Below are 15,062 nucleotides of genomic sequence, written 5' to 3'. Positions count from 1 at the left end.
AAAATAAACTCACCTAGGCTACAGTCCATGTTAGCTTGGGTATAGGATCTTGCCTGGCGGTTAGTCCGTCTCTTTGAAATTTAACAACACATATGAACTATAAATTTGGAAAAGTGGACATTTCAATTTCGATTTGGGACATGTATCCTCGTTCAGTTTTTGAATTAGTGAATACGACCAAAAAATAATTTAAAGTCAAGGAAGACTAGAGAAGGAAGAGTAGACAAGTAAATGATCCAAATGGGTAGGTTTCAAGGACTAAAATATCGATAATATCGAGGATATTATCATTTTTCGGATCTAAGATATTTTGGAATATATCCATACACGTAACTTATAAGTATCGATAATATCAACGGTAATATCGGAAAATATCGATGATAATATCGGAAAATATCGACATCGATAATTTCTTTCACCCTTCAGTAATATTTGGCCAAAATATCATTATAATATCGATAATATCAAGATGATGAAGACAGTGAAAAATTTGAAGAGTTATTTACACTAACACCCCTTGACGTTTCTTGTGTTTTCACAAAACCCCCTTAGGTCTCAAAAATTACACGAACACCCGCTGAGGTTTCAGTTTGTTTTCACAAAATCCCTTTTCATTGATTGTTTGTCCAAAAATTGATGATTTCATTAAGGGTATACTAGTGATTTGCCACCTGAACTTATACCTAACTTTCGATTGACCCCCAATTTTATTTTATTTTAATAGAAAATTAAGGATATGATTTTTTTTTTCCCTCCAATTTCCTCCTACCATCTAAATTCTCAACATTTCATCCAATTTTTAGTTAAAAATTTTTTTTTTGGAAAAAATTGAAGAAAAAGAGTAAACCTAATGCCAACCCCTTCTATCTCCTCCTTTCCTCCTCCCATTCCCCCATGACCACCATCCTTTACTCCCAGACCAACCCCGACCCTCACAAACCATTCCCCCCACCTCCCTCTTCTGTATTTTCATCCCCCAAACCTAGTGTTCGGTTCATTTTTATACATAATTTTTCATGTTATTCACCCACTATTTTGAGTTAGTTCTTGACATTTTATAGCTTTTTACTTCATTTTTGTGTTTTCTTAGATTTTACCTTGGTTGGAATGAAAATGAGCTAAAAGTGCGTTATTAGTTATAAATTCTGTTTTTGGTTCATTTTCGTAGGTCAACTTCTTGGCCTGGGATCAACATGCTCTGGTGCTCGGATGAGGTCATGATCTTCATGAGACTTGTTCCAATGGATGTTAACTACAACATATCCAAATTTGAGCTCCATTGGACAAGTATTGCCTATCCAACCAATCCAGCATGTTACCACAGCTCTGGAAATCCGAACTTGGCCAGCTTTTACCTCCTTTGTGTTATTTTGATTTTCTTGTTACCATAACTCTTGGTAACAAGGAATTACCTTTGTAAAAGAGATATTTTCTGAAGTATTTGGCATCTTTGTGAGTCAATGCTTCATAATGGCAAGGGGACAATGGGCAAAAGCTTTAGAGAAAGAATGAGTTTTATATTAAAAGTGTGAGTAGGAAAAGATGGGAAAAGGAGCAAAAGCAATTGGCAATCAGATATGGAGGGAGCCTTTGAACGTGGAAAGCAATTCAATTCTGAATTCTACAGATTGAGAGCAGATTTTGGAGAGTTTTTGGAGCTTGGAGAAAGCCAAGGTGCAGCCAAGAAAAGTGGAGAAGAAGACTTCCACCATTGATAATCTTGAAGCTTTCATCATTTTCTGAAAATCTGTAAACTCTTTCTAATTTCATTTTGAGTTTGTATTTGAAATAAGTATGAGCAACTAAACTCTATAGCTAGGGCTTAGGTTGAAGCCCTAAACATGATTACCTTATTGTTTTGATACTTGAGTGTATGAATTTCTAGATATTGTTGATGAATTCCAATTCACCAAATTAATCTATCCTTGATGTGTGTTTTTCCTTGGTTGGCCATCTTTGAAAGCATGCTTCTTGAGATTGTTGGGATTATGTGTATCTTCATGTTATCCTAAGCAATAAATGGATGAAGTAAGAATCATCCATGTGAATTGGTTTCTTGAATACCTAATGTAAACACCATGCTATTAGGATTCTTGTGATGTTCATATTCTCTTTGAACTTAATGGGTTCTCCTTGTAATTGAATCAAAGTACGAACCATACCTAGGTTCGGTTATGGGGAGGGCACAAGTATTGTAGCACGAACCATGCACTTTACGTATATTAGAGAGAATCAATGCGTCTTGAGCCACGACCCATGGCCTTGATTGCGAACATTTTCATCAACACGTTTAGAGTTCATCACTTGAGTATTCATGAACTTGGGTAGAATTGTTTAGGGTGGATTCCGAAACCCTAGTGTTTGTTACTTTTTAATTCCACTCTTTGATATTTCATCTCTGCCTTTCTCATTTAAATTCAAAGTCCATTTACTTTCATGCAATAGAAATAGGTCACTTGAAACAAATCAAAACCCCCCCCAATGTGTGTGTGAGTTGTGTGTTTGATACGTGGTGTGTCTTTGATACTGAATTTTATTTGTTTCCGTAATTGTTTTGGACTTTTGGTCCGCGTTGTGTTCTTGCATTTTCTGTTCTGAATCCAACCGTATAAAGAACGTGAATTTTTGACGTACGGTTGGAAAGTTATAGGCAAAACACTGGACAGAGGTCGAAACTGAAAAACAGAGAAACGAATCTGCCCAAAAACGACCGGTCGTTACTGTTCACGACCGGTCGCTCATCACACGTTTATTGAAATTTCGACTCTGCCGAAAAACGACCGGTCGTCACTGTTCACGCGACCGGTCGTCACTGTTCACTGTTCACAGCACTGTTCATGTCACTGTTCACTGTTCACGGCACTGTTCACAGGTGATAAAATGGCGATAGAAAATGCTGTTTGTGTTTTTCTTTAGTTTTCTTGTGTTGTTTCATTTCTTTTGCACTTCTTTACTTATTTTTAGTTTCCATTTTGCATTTGCGTATTTGTGGTGTGTCAATTAAGTGTTCTTTACGTACTCAAATTAGAACTTATAGGGAGCCGACAAGTTCTTCGTGGGATCGACCCCGTACTTACATAATCTATACTTCATTAGATTCGTGCACTTGCGGGTATTTTTAATTGGTTGTTTGCACATTAATTTGTGTCCTTTTAGGAATGCAACACCTAGCCACCCCTTTTCTCCTCCGGGTTTTTCTTCTCCTCCCATTCCCCCATCACCACCACCCTCCACTCCCAAACCAATCCCCCAACCCCCCACAAACCCCTACCCTCAACTCCTTCCTTCTGTTTTTTTACCCCCTCTCCCTTGGGTTTTCTTCGTCTACACCTGCACAGAGAGAGACAGAGAGAGAGAGAGAGAGAGAGAGAGTATTATTTGAATTTTCTGGTTTTTACTTTCTTTTTCATTTTTTATTTATTTTTAATGTACAAAATGACCATTTTGCCCTCATCTTTAACGGCAAATTGGATGAAATGTTGCAGATTTAGATGGCAAGAGGGAAATTGGCAAAAAAGAAGAAGTTCATATTCTTAATTTTCTAAAAAAAAGGATAGGGGGTCAATCGAAAGTTAGGTACAAGTTCATGGGGCAAATGACTAGTATACCCTTTCATTGAAGAAAAAAAACTTATGCAAATGACAAAATTAACCTTAATGAAGTATATGCTCTCAACAAGGTGGAGGAGGAGGTCACTGCCCCTCCTCCCTCTCCTCTCCTCCCCTCTCAACATCCTTCTCTCTACTATCCTCTCAACTTCCTCCTCTCTTCTCCTCTCTCCTCTCTCTTCCCTCTACCATTCTCAACATCCTCCACCATTCCCACCATTTCCTCCCTCTTTGCTTTCTTTGGTGATTTCTTTCCACTCTTGTGGGTGAATCTGAGGCTATTTGTCTTATTTTAATTATGTGTCCCCAATTCTCCATCAATTTCTCTCTAAACTCAAATTTGTCCTAACATCTTCCATCTATCTACCTATTGGATTCTTTTTCTCCCTCTTCGATCTGGCCTCTCTTGCGGGTTGTAGCTGCTAATCCAAAATGCGATCTCTCACATTCCCATTGGAAGGTGTATAGAGCTCTTACTCTGGTGCTTGCACCACCTCCTTCCACTCTCTTGATTCTTTGGACTTCGGGTTTTAATTTCCCTTGGTCTTGCTTTGATTGGTTGCTGCATTCTCTGTAGGGCATAGGTGGGTTTATGCTTGGTGGAATTGGTGATTCATGGGTGGATGTCATTGAGTTGATATGGCTTTGTGGTTTAGGGAATTTCTGGTCTTGGTGGTAGATTTGTGGGTCTTTTGTGCGGTGGTGATTGTTGGCGTGGCTTGTGGACTATTGACTTACTTTCCTTACACACCAAGAATTCCTATTATAATTGTAATTGATTTACTTTAATTCCTGATTTCTTACTGTAAATAGATTTAGGAATTTATTATTTACTTACCCATTCAGGTTTCATTGTATTATAAATATGAACTCCTACAATGACAAGAATACACAGAAAATTTCCACAAACAAATATTCTCATATTAGGTTTCCTATTTTAGCATGGTATCAGAGTGGTGATCTTGGAATTGCTGAGTCTAGTTTCAAACCCCCGCCGCTGCTATGGGGGTTGATGATTTTTCAACCCTCATGGAGGTAGCACCACCGACTCATTCTCTCATTCTCAACCAACCATAGACGAGTTGCGTGCGCAAGTGGCTCATCTCATAGAGATGCAGCCTTTGACCCCAAACCCAATCCTGAATCAGGATCCTATTTTGATGACCCCAAACTCGATTTTGAATCAAGATCCTATTTTGACGACCTCGACCTCGACTACGACGACGACTCTGACCTTGACTTCGATGATGACCCCGACCCCGAACTTGTCTCTAATTCAGACCCAAATCCCGACTTCGACTCCGACTCCGGCCCTGACTCAGGCTTAGATCCCGATCCGGATTCCTACTGTATCCTATGCATCTTCCGTTGCACAGATTATGACTTCCCGACTAACGACCCCGACACATGGACGAGATTGCGCGTATTGTGGTGATATGAGACACACTCGTAAGACTTGTTTTAAATTGCATGGGTACCTCGTATGGTCGGCTACTCTCAAAGATCGAATACAACACGATACGACCAGTAATGATACTAGTTATGGATTCCATACTTCGGATAAGATTGATTTCAGTAGTTGGATAATTGATTCCGGTGCAACTGATCATATGACGTTTGATCCTAATGATTTTCTAAATACTACACAACCCCAGCGAACTTGTATTGCTAATGCCAATAGAGTTACTTATCCTGTGACAGGGGCTGGTACTGTTGTACTCTCATCCTCTCTCTCTCTCTCTCTCACTATCTAATACTTTACTTGTTCCATTTTTATCCAATAAATTGGTGTCCATTAGTCAGCTTAATGAACAATTGAATTGTTGTGTACTCATTTCCCCGAGTTTTTGTTTGCTTCAGTATATTCACACTAATCAGATTCTTGGTCGTGGTACTAAGAGAGGGGGGCTATATTATGTAGATGACTTCAGTCTTGGCATGGCTAATAGTGTGACGCATCCCTATGATAGCAAACAAAAGAAAATCTGGTTGTGTTTGTGCCTGATAAATCACGGCCATGAGCTGGCCGAAGGAGCCCTTTCTCTCGGCCCTGGCACTTGTTTGCAGAGGCTGAAACGCAGCGTTTCGCCAGGGTATTTCGCCTTCCTAAAATAAAAGAAGGAAATGCTAAGGCATGATCATCTCGGCCTCAAGCGTAGGCCGAGGCCGAGGCCGAACAAAATTGCGGCCAAGACATTAAAGGCAAATCATCACGTGACAGCAGGGTCCCAGGCTTCATTTAATGAAGTAGTGCCTGTTTAATGCAGCAAACCCATTGGCCACAAAGTAGCATTTAATGCATGAGGGAAGGTGGGAATTGACTGAAGTCAGGATTTGGTGATGAAGATCAGAGTGATTAGACGTGGACATTCTCACAAGGATTCTGACAGCTTGAGATGTTGGTTCACCAGCTATCCAGGCCATTAATGCGTCTCCACGGCCAGAGGTTCAGAACCCACGATCGAGAGCGGCGGCCGAGATTCACCGGGATTTCTGGAGTCTCACCACCATACTTCACGATCCCAAATGTCGATTGGACTGCCCACTTGCGCTAATCAGACTCCACTATGCGTAAATTCAGCCTCGATTACTCATCCAGGGACTCTTCCTATAAATACAAGACTCGAGCTACATTCAAAAGGGTTCAACACCAAAACAAGCCTCCCACGGAGCAACTTATTTTTTCATGTAATGCACTTTCAATATCTTTACTTGCTTTCCTAGGAGTAGTGTTAGATTGTAAGCAGAATCCATTCATCAATATATCATACGACCCTTGATTTTCAAGGCGCCGGAGCACCATCCTTGTTGTTCGTTCACTCACCCCATATATCACACGATCGTCGCTCCCTGAGCAGCGCGCCGGAGCACCGCCCAAAATCCACCACCAACACCATCACTCGACGGCCTTGTAGTTCAGGCCGTGAACCTAACAACCGAGACCAGTTCCTCTCTCGGCTACAATCGTTTGACTAGGAAGACAGATCAAACAGGCGCACCATTTATCCATCCAACACTCATCGAAACATCAACGCACGGTAAACCGTGCTGGCACGCCCGCGCACAACCGCACCGCACCCAAAAGCAGGAAACCCCGTATTAACGCACATCCCCTCGGCCCGGAACTCCAGGCCGTGAGATTTGCGAGGCAGACACTTTTGGCACGCCCAGTGGGACGACTGTCAAAAACTTATGGTGGAAACTAGGGCACAGGCAAAGCTAAAAAACAAAGCAGTCGAAATGACTTCTGAGACTCCTAAGTCCACTTCATCATTTACCGTGACCGAACATACGGTCGGGATCTCGGCCAGCGTTCCAGTAATGACGGATCGAACGGCCGGGTCCATACAAGAACAAGCAGGAATGGGGGATTTGATGTCCAGGCAGGGTTGCAGGATGGAAACATCTTTCATGGCCACGATGGACAGATTTTCTTCAGAGCTACGAACGCTTTTCCAGGAGAGAATGCCGATGACTTCGCCCGCAACACTCCCTGGAGCCGGATATAGAAGCCAGGAACGTGAAAGGATTGAGCCTTACGGCGAAAGCGGCAACCTTGGCGTCTTTTCCCATACCCCAGCGTTAGGCTACGGCCAGCGTTCTTTGCCCCCGACCAACGGCTGGGGGCAGTCCTAGGCCTCAAGGGAGAGTCCCGAACCAAACCAACCGGCAAAGAAAGTATGTAGCCCGCTCCACGCTCTAGCCAAAGCGTTCGGAAGGAGTCCTACGGTACCAATGGCCAAGCAGTTCGGCCCAGCCCATACTTTGGCCGATCAAGAACGGTCCGGCCAAAGCAGTTTGACCGAAGTGTTACCACAACGGTGCGAGCAAAAAGGCACGACTGTTGCACTATCATTGCAAATACACGATTTGGCCATTCAGACGACAATGCAAACGAGCCTAGGTCCCCTTTATGATGCAGATCAGTAGGATCAGGTGACCATACCTCGATGGCTAACCGACCGAGATTATCTCGGCCAAACCCACGATGTTCCATTAAAACTACCCGGTTCGGCCATAACGGCCGAGACCGTTGCTCAGACAGCCCGGCAAGATTGGCCACGAAACAATGCGCAGCGAAGCAGGCCGTGTCAAGGGTTTCGGTTTAAGGACATCCGGCCTATTGTGAAAGACGATTTAATAAAGGGAGAGCTGGGGGCACCAGATTACCCAAGGCCGCATTTGTCCAAAGAACTTAGCAATGCGCACGATTTATTTCCTAAGGTTTTTTGGGCACGCCGTATCTCAAAAATTTCGGCCAGGGGTATAACCCCTTATGTCTTGGTCGACGGCCATGACCCTGGTAAAATACCAAAGCAGAGGGTTCTATTTCCTCAAAGTATCGGGCAGCGTGGCCAAGAAAAGAAGGGCCACTCGCAGATGAGGCCCAGGAGTTCAGAGAATTCAGAACAGTCGGAACTCGACGCCTACAACTCGGCGCAAATTCAAAAGAAGATGGCGCCGAGGACCTATGACAAAAAAGTCAAAAAGAAGAAAAGAGGAAGGTAGGCGGTTAAGGTAAGCGAACGGCGCGGTCAAAATAAAACAACAGCATACATCTAGCTTTTCAGAAAAGAAGGCCCTTGTATTTAAACAAAAAAGGGGTCATTACTTACAAACAGAAAACGGCCAGCCACGGCCGAAATAAAACAAAAGATAAAACTATGTGTAAATAAGTTAAAATTGTATGTGGTTATTTATTTACATCCCAAAAAGAGAAAAGAAAAAATAGTTGAGGTGGCCGCTTTTCGCCCGCTTAGACCCCTTCGCTGAACATCCCCCAGATAAGGCAGGTGATCCTTCTCCAAGCGATGTCCCCGCCATTGATGTCCGCTTGCCATCTCACTCGAATCAGTTTCCGCTCAGCCAGGGCCTTCTTCGTCTCAGTAGCTGCTTTGAGGATTCGCTTGGCCGAGGATTTCAGCTCGCTCCCAGCCGCGACCGCGCCATCTCGGCGTTGGAGGATGAGAGCTCGGTAATCTAGGCCTCAACCTGCGCAAGCTCTTCATTCTCTCGTTGGACGACGAGGTCGTTTTCTTTCAGTCGAGCCATTGCAGGATGAACTTGTTCTTTAATCACCTCCAGATCCTGTTCAAGCGAGCTCCCCTCGGCCATCCGCGTGACGGCTTCAGCATACCGGCCGATCATCTCCTCGCCTTCGGCCAGGCGGGCTTGCAGTTCATCCAGTTGAGCCGAGTCGAGCAGACCGAGCGCCATGGCCGTATCCAGGCAGGACCTAAACTCCGAGATCGCTCCAACAGCGGTCATCTGCCGAACATCCAGGAGAAGGAACTCCCAGAGCCGTTCAATGACGGTCTTGGAATCCTCGTCCAAAGGAGCCGAGGCCGAGCTTCCCCCTTCCTCATGGAGGCTGGCGTATAATTCATCAAGATCGTCGGAGGAGGTGGCTTCCTGAACATAAGAGGGAGCAAGGGTAAGATATAGTTGACTAGGATGTAAAGGAATAAACAAAAAGGAGGTCGAATACTCACGGGGAGCGAAAGGTCGGTCATCACCGCCGAAGTAGTCCGCAGGAGGCTCGGCACACTCACGACCGTGGCTCTAGTCATCACTGGCTCGGCCACGACCGTTGAGTCTTGGAGCGACGGCATAGGCGGCATGGTCGCGGCGTATATTGAAAGTGGATTCTTACTGAGCGAAAGGAGATGCCGCTTGGACGACGAGGGGTGGGCGTCAAAGACCCACTTAGCACGTCCACAGTAGGTTCTTCGGCGGCCTCGTCGGTTACTTCCTCAGCGGCCTCTTCGGCGACTTCCTCGGCGATCTCTTCGGTCGCCCCCTCTGCAGCCTCCTCGGCGGACGGCACCTCTGCGTGCGCCATCTCAGCATCTTGCGCCTCAGCCCCTTCGTCGGCAGCGGCCGCCTCCTCAACCGTTGCCCCTGCGGCTCCCACTTCCTCGGCCACCATGTGGGCAGCAGCCGTTTCCGTCATGGGCGGCACCTCGACCGTGGCCTCCTCCTCGACTATTACCACGTCCTGAGGGAAGAACCAGATTACCAGAGTGCACAAAAATATGAAAAATAATAAAAAGGGGTGCCAGGGAGTGGTACTTACGATCGCAGGGGGGGCCTCACTCACAGTCGCGGAGGGAGCCTCCTCTTCACCTCTGCCCTCCGAGGAGGTAAAAAGGGTCCTCTTCCTCGGCCGCTGCACGGCCGCCATCTCGGCCGCGGCACTCTGGGCCGGCGCGGCCTCGGTACCCGCCGTCTCTCGACTCCTCTTGCGACCCGGGGCTGCGTATACAGGGAAAAGGGACAAGAGTGAGATGACCAAAGACAGAAGTGGTTTAGAGAGGCCAATGAAGAATAAATAATAAAAAGGAAAAGAAGCAAGGCCTACCAGCAGCAGTGGACGGTCGAGACGTTGGGGAGGCCGGCACGGTCCTATGCGCTAGCGTCTTGCGACCCCCCACCACAGGCGTCGCCCTGGGAGCTGGGGCTGCGGTGGAGGCCACGGTTGATGATGGGGCCGCGGTGGAGGCCACGGCCGCTGATCTAGCCAAGGAAGGGGCCGGTACCCTGGGGGCGACCACGGCCGGGGCACTTGGCCGAGGCGGCCCAGCTGATACCTTTTTCATTTTGCTGCCCTTGGGAGTGAGAGGGTCCCAATCTGCATTCGTCAAAGCCGCCCTCACGGCCTCTTCAACAGGCCGAATAAATCTGGCAGAGATGCACTCCTCATACCAGACCCTTCCATCCTCGTCATACGCATTGCGGCGCGACCAAGGCGTCAGAGTCAGGAAGGTCATTCCCTTCTGGAGCTGGAAGGTGATCTCAGCCACACCGTGCTGTTGGGAGACGTCGGCCCTCCAGGACGATAGCCGGTTCGTTGAAAGAGGAAGGAGCGGGGCCGTCTGGATTAGGCCAAACTGCCGTGCCACGGCTTTGGACAGGCCTTAATGGAGGTCGCGTGTGACCAGGAAGGAGCCCTAGATCTCCTTCAGATCGTTCTCCGTCTCAACATCAGGAACGACGGAGAGGTCGTGGGTCAAGAACAGAGGGAACGGCTGAGCAAGGCAGACTCGGAATTGCGTACCAGTTCTCTCGACCAGGCTGTAGAAGAATTTGTAGCAGAAGGCCGTGGCGTTATGCTTCTTGGGGGCGCGATCGATGGCGTTGGCCAGCGGCTCGTTGTCTTGGGAGGCGGCCACCCCCCTCAGCTATGGGAAGTAGGCCTGCAGCCAGAACTGGAAGGCCCACAGTGGACCACCGTGCTTCGGCTTCATCCAATCGGTGACGATGTCATGAAGCGTGCGGTATATATGGCCGAGTAGGAACGGGCCGAGCGCTAACCTACCGCCCTGCGCTAGGTAATCGGCCAGGTGGGCGAACTCCAGGGTGACCTTGTTCGCTTGGGTGCAAAACACGAACTTGCACAACTAGTATAGCAAGAACGCGGCGTGTTCAACCTCGCCGAGAGGGGCAACGGCGTCGTCTTCATCACTGTCGTCTACGCCGAAGTTGCTGTAGAAGCTGGAGTAGTTGAGCATGTTCTTCGCCTTGCTCCCAGCGACTCTCGCAAGAGTATGCCACGTAGCCTTAAAGCTCCCTTCCACCTCGGGAGCAATGAGGGCGGCGTTCACTTCCACGCCGAGGGGGGACAGGCCGAACAGGAAGGCCATGTCTAGAACGGTCGACGTCATCATGCCGAACCGAAAGTTCATGGTGTTGGTGGCCGACGACCAGAAGCACAGGGCTGCGGCCAAGAGCGACCGATCCATGACGAGCGGCCGATCAAATAGCTTGATCAAGTGGTAGATGCCTTGATCCTTCAATTGTTGACCGAAGAACTGCTCCATCCTCGGCAGCCATTTTTCCCAGTCTGGGGTCACGGTTGGCCACTGTTGCTGCGGCCTGAGGACGTCCCAGTCCTGGAAGTCTCCCCTGTCAAAGGCCGAGTGATCCACCAGGTTGTTCTTCAGATGGGCCACGAGCCTCTCTGGCATTCCGCCATTAATGGAGGGGCCGAGAACGCAGGAATCAGTGGGGGTGCCATCGTCGTCGGCCCAGGGCGCGATGATGTCAGGGAGGATCGAACCCTGAATATCTCGGCAAATAGCCTCGAATTCAGTTTGGAAGGTTTGGGACCTAACTTCAGCAGAGGTGGGGGTATTGGAGGCCATTGGAGAAGGTTTAAAGTGAGTGTTTTGAAAGGGGGAATAAGGTCTATAGTTTCTGGGAAAATCGCGAGCTCACGAGGGGTTCTCTGGTAAACTTGGAGGTGCGAAGGTTTGATGGGTTTTTGAAGTTTGGAGAAATGGGTCTTTGACAAAGCTTGGGCGTCTGAAGATTTTGAAAGCGTAAAGAGAAAGCAAGGAAGTCTGGGTTTTTATATTGGCGCTAGAATTCGAAATGAAAGGGCGTGTCTCTCTCGAGAGACGTAACGTTCTGTCAGCACGCTCAACAGGCGCAACGACGTGTCAAAAGCCCAGAGGCCGTCGCTTCCTCTGACAAAGCGAAGCGACGCCCTGGGCAATGATGGCCTGCGCGACGTGCTTGAGGCATTAAATGCGCGGAATGCGCCGACTGGCCTGCGCATTTAATGCCCCAGTTGTCAATCACTTCAGAAAGGATTGCAAAGGGTCCATCCCTTGGAATCCATTCGGCCCCTACCCATGCCGAGGCTGAAGAATCCAGGGATGTGGGGGCAATGTTTGTGCCTGATAAATCACGGCCATGAGCTGGCCGAAGGAGCCCTTTCTCTCGGCCCTGGGACTTGTTTGCAGAGGCTGAAACGCAGCGTTTCGCCAGGGTATTTCGCCTTCCTAAAATAAAAGAAGGAAATGCTAAGGCATGATCATCTCGGCCTCAAGCGTAGGCCGAGGCCGAGGCCGAACAAAATTGCGGCCAAGACATTAAAGGCAAATCATCACGTGACAGCAGGGTCCCAGGCTTTATTTAATGAAGTAGTGTCTGTTTAATGCAGCAAACCCATTGGCCACAAAGTAGCATTTAATGCATGAGGGAAGGTGGGAAGTGACTGAAGTTAGGATTTTGTGATGAAGATCAGAGTGATTAGACGTGGACATTCTCACAAGGATTCTGACAGCTTGAGATGTTGGTTCACCAGCTATCCAGGCCATAAATGCGTCTCCACGGCCAGAGGTTCAGAACCCACGATCGAGAGCGGCGGCCGAGATTCACCGGGATTTCTGGAGTCTCACCACCATACTTCACGATCCCAAATGTCGATTGGACTGCCCACTTGCGCTAATCAGACTCCACTATGCGTAAATTCAGCCTCGATTACTCATCCAGGGACTCTTCCTATAAATACAAGACTCGAGCTACAATCAAAAGGGTTCAACACCAAAACAAGCCTCCCACGGAGCAACTTATTTTTTCCTGTAATGCACTTTCAATATCTTTACTTGCTTTCCTAGGAGTAGTGTTAGATTGTAAGCAGAATCCATTCATCAATATATCATACGACCCTTGATTTTCAAGGCGCCGGAGCACCATCCTTGTTGTTCGTTCACTTACCCTATATATCACACGACCGTCGCTCCCTGAGCAGCGCGCCGGAGCACCGCCCAAAATCCACCACCAACACCATCACTCGACGGTCTTGTAGTTCAGGCCGTGAACCTAACAGCCAAGACCAGTTCCTCTCTCGGCTACAATCGTTTGACTAGGAAGACAGATCAAACAGGCGCACCATTCATCCATCCAACACTCATCGAAACATCAACGCACGGTAAACCGTGCTGGCACGCCCGCGCACAATCGCACCGCACCCAAAAGCAGGAAACCCCGTGTTAACGCACATCCCCTTGGCCCGGAACTCCAGGCCGTGAGATTTGCGCGGCAGACAGGTTGTGGCATCATCGATTGGGACATTCGTCTTTTAGTTATATGAAACATCTTATACCAAATTTATTTTCAAGTTTCAAGGACTCTGACTTCACATGCGACACTTGTATTTTGGCCAAGAGTCACAGTGTGCCCTATTCGTTGAGTATGACCAAGTGTACTACTCTATTTAAGTTAATTCACTCTGATGTTTGGGGACCTTCACCTATCACTGCTCATTCTGGCGTTAGGTGGTTTGTCACATTTGTAGATGATTGTACACGAATGACATGGCTTTATTTCCTGAAGAATAAAAACGAAGTGTTTTCACCTTTTCAATTTTTCCACAAACAGATGAAAACTCAGTTCAATGCTCAAATATAGATCATTTGCTCAGAAAATGGTGGAGAATTTGTCAATCATGACTTTCAGACTTACTTCCAACAACATGGAATTATCCATGGGACGACTTGTCCTCAAACACCACAACAAAATGGTGTTGCTGAATGAAAGAATCGACATCTTCTTGAAATTGCCCGAGCACTTCTGATTGACGCTCAAGTTCCTCGCCATCACTGGGATGATGCTATTGTTACCGCAATTCACCTGATCAACTGCATGCCTTCTAGTGTATTGACCTTTAAAACTCCCTTACAAGTGCTTGCCCAACACGGGCCCCTGCCCTCTGTTTTGGTACTCACATCCGGAATCTTTGGATGTGTGGCTTTCGTTCATCTCCACAAAAATTAAAGTAGCAAACTTGATCCATGTGCGCTTCGTTATGTTTTTGTGGGTTATGCCACTCATCAGAAAGGCTATCGTTGTTATCACGCTCTTACCCGACGTATCTTTGTCACTTTGGATGTGACCTTTTTGGAATCTGAGCTGTTCTTCCATGACCCATCATCCAATTCTATGCTTCGTGGAAAGATACGAAGTGAAGAGTAGAATTGGAGCAACTTGGAAAATGAAGAAATTCTCCTCTGTACAGAAATGATCGATCGTCCCGAGTCTGGGGCACGAGATTACTCTCTGCCGAAAAGTGATCAATTGCCCATTCATAGCGATCAATTGCCTGACCCACCTGCTCCCCGCGAAGATGTTTTTGCCTGATCCTTGTAAAGATGTTTCTGATCCGAGTCCTACACCTACAGACAATACATAACAACAAGTTGAAGACCTGATCGGTTCATAATTGTATATCATTTTGTACCCTTCTAGCTTATGATTTGGTTATGTTTTTGAGTTAAACTTGTGCTTTTAATCCTTTTTGTGTTTATCTTTCAGTTCATTGAGCTTTAGGTAATAATGATGGCTTTAGAGAGCATAATTCATGCAATTCAAGCATGTTAAGGCCTAATTTGGATGAATGGATGAAGAGCTTAAAGACAAACTCATTTTGGCTACAGCCCCCTGACAGTCCAGTTCCGTAGGTCATATTGCAAGCTTTGTTTCAACAACCTACATAGCTCGAATGAGGCCACATTCTTCATGAAAGTTGTTCTAATTTGTGTGTACTATAACATATCCAAAATTCAGCCCCATTGGATAAATCTGGAGTCCGTTACCTAGCAAACACAGAACCATGCTCAGGATGGATCTTATCAGCGCGGAAAATGAGTTAGCAATTTGTTTCGGCCT

The 15,062-nt window shown here is 46.8% G+C and overlaps 1 long non-coding RNA gene across 1 annotated transcript; it reads left to right on the top strand.

Moving 5' to 3' along the window:
* Positions 1-986: 986 nt before the first annotated feature.
* LOC148295532 (uncharacterized) lies at positions 987-1,899 on the top strand. Its single transcript, XR_015834695.1, has 2 exons — positions 987-1,039; positions 1,169-1,899. It is a non-coding gene; the product is annotated as an uncharacterized LOC148295532 (long non-coding RNA).
* Positions 1,900-15,062: the final 13,163 nt, after the last annotated feature.

Source organism: Prunus avium, chromosome 3, assembly GCF_965620075.1.
Source record: "Prunus avium chromosome 3, drPruAviu1.hap1.1, whole genome shotgun sequence".
NCBI lineage: Eukaryota > Viridiplantae > Streptophyta > Magnoliopsida > Rosales > Rosaceae > Prunus > Prunus avium.
Note: the sequence above shows the minus strand (reverse complement) of the source record. Positions and strands in the feature narration are given on the sequence as shown.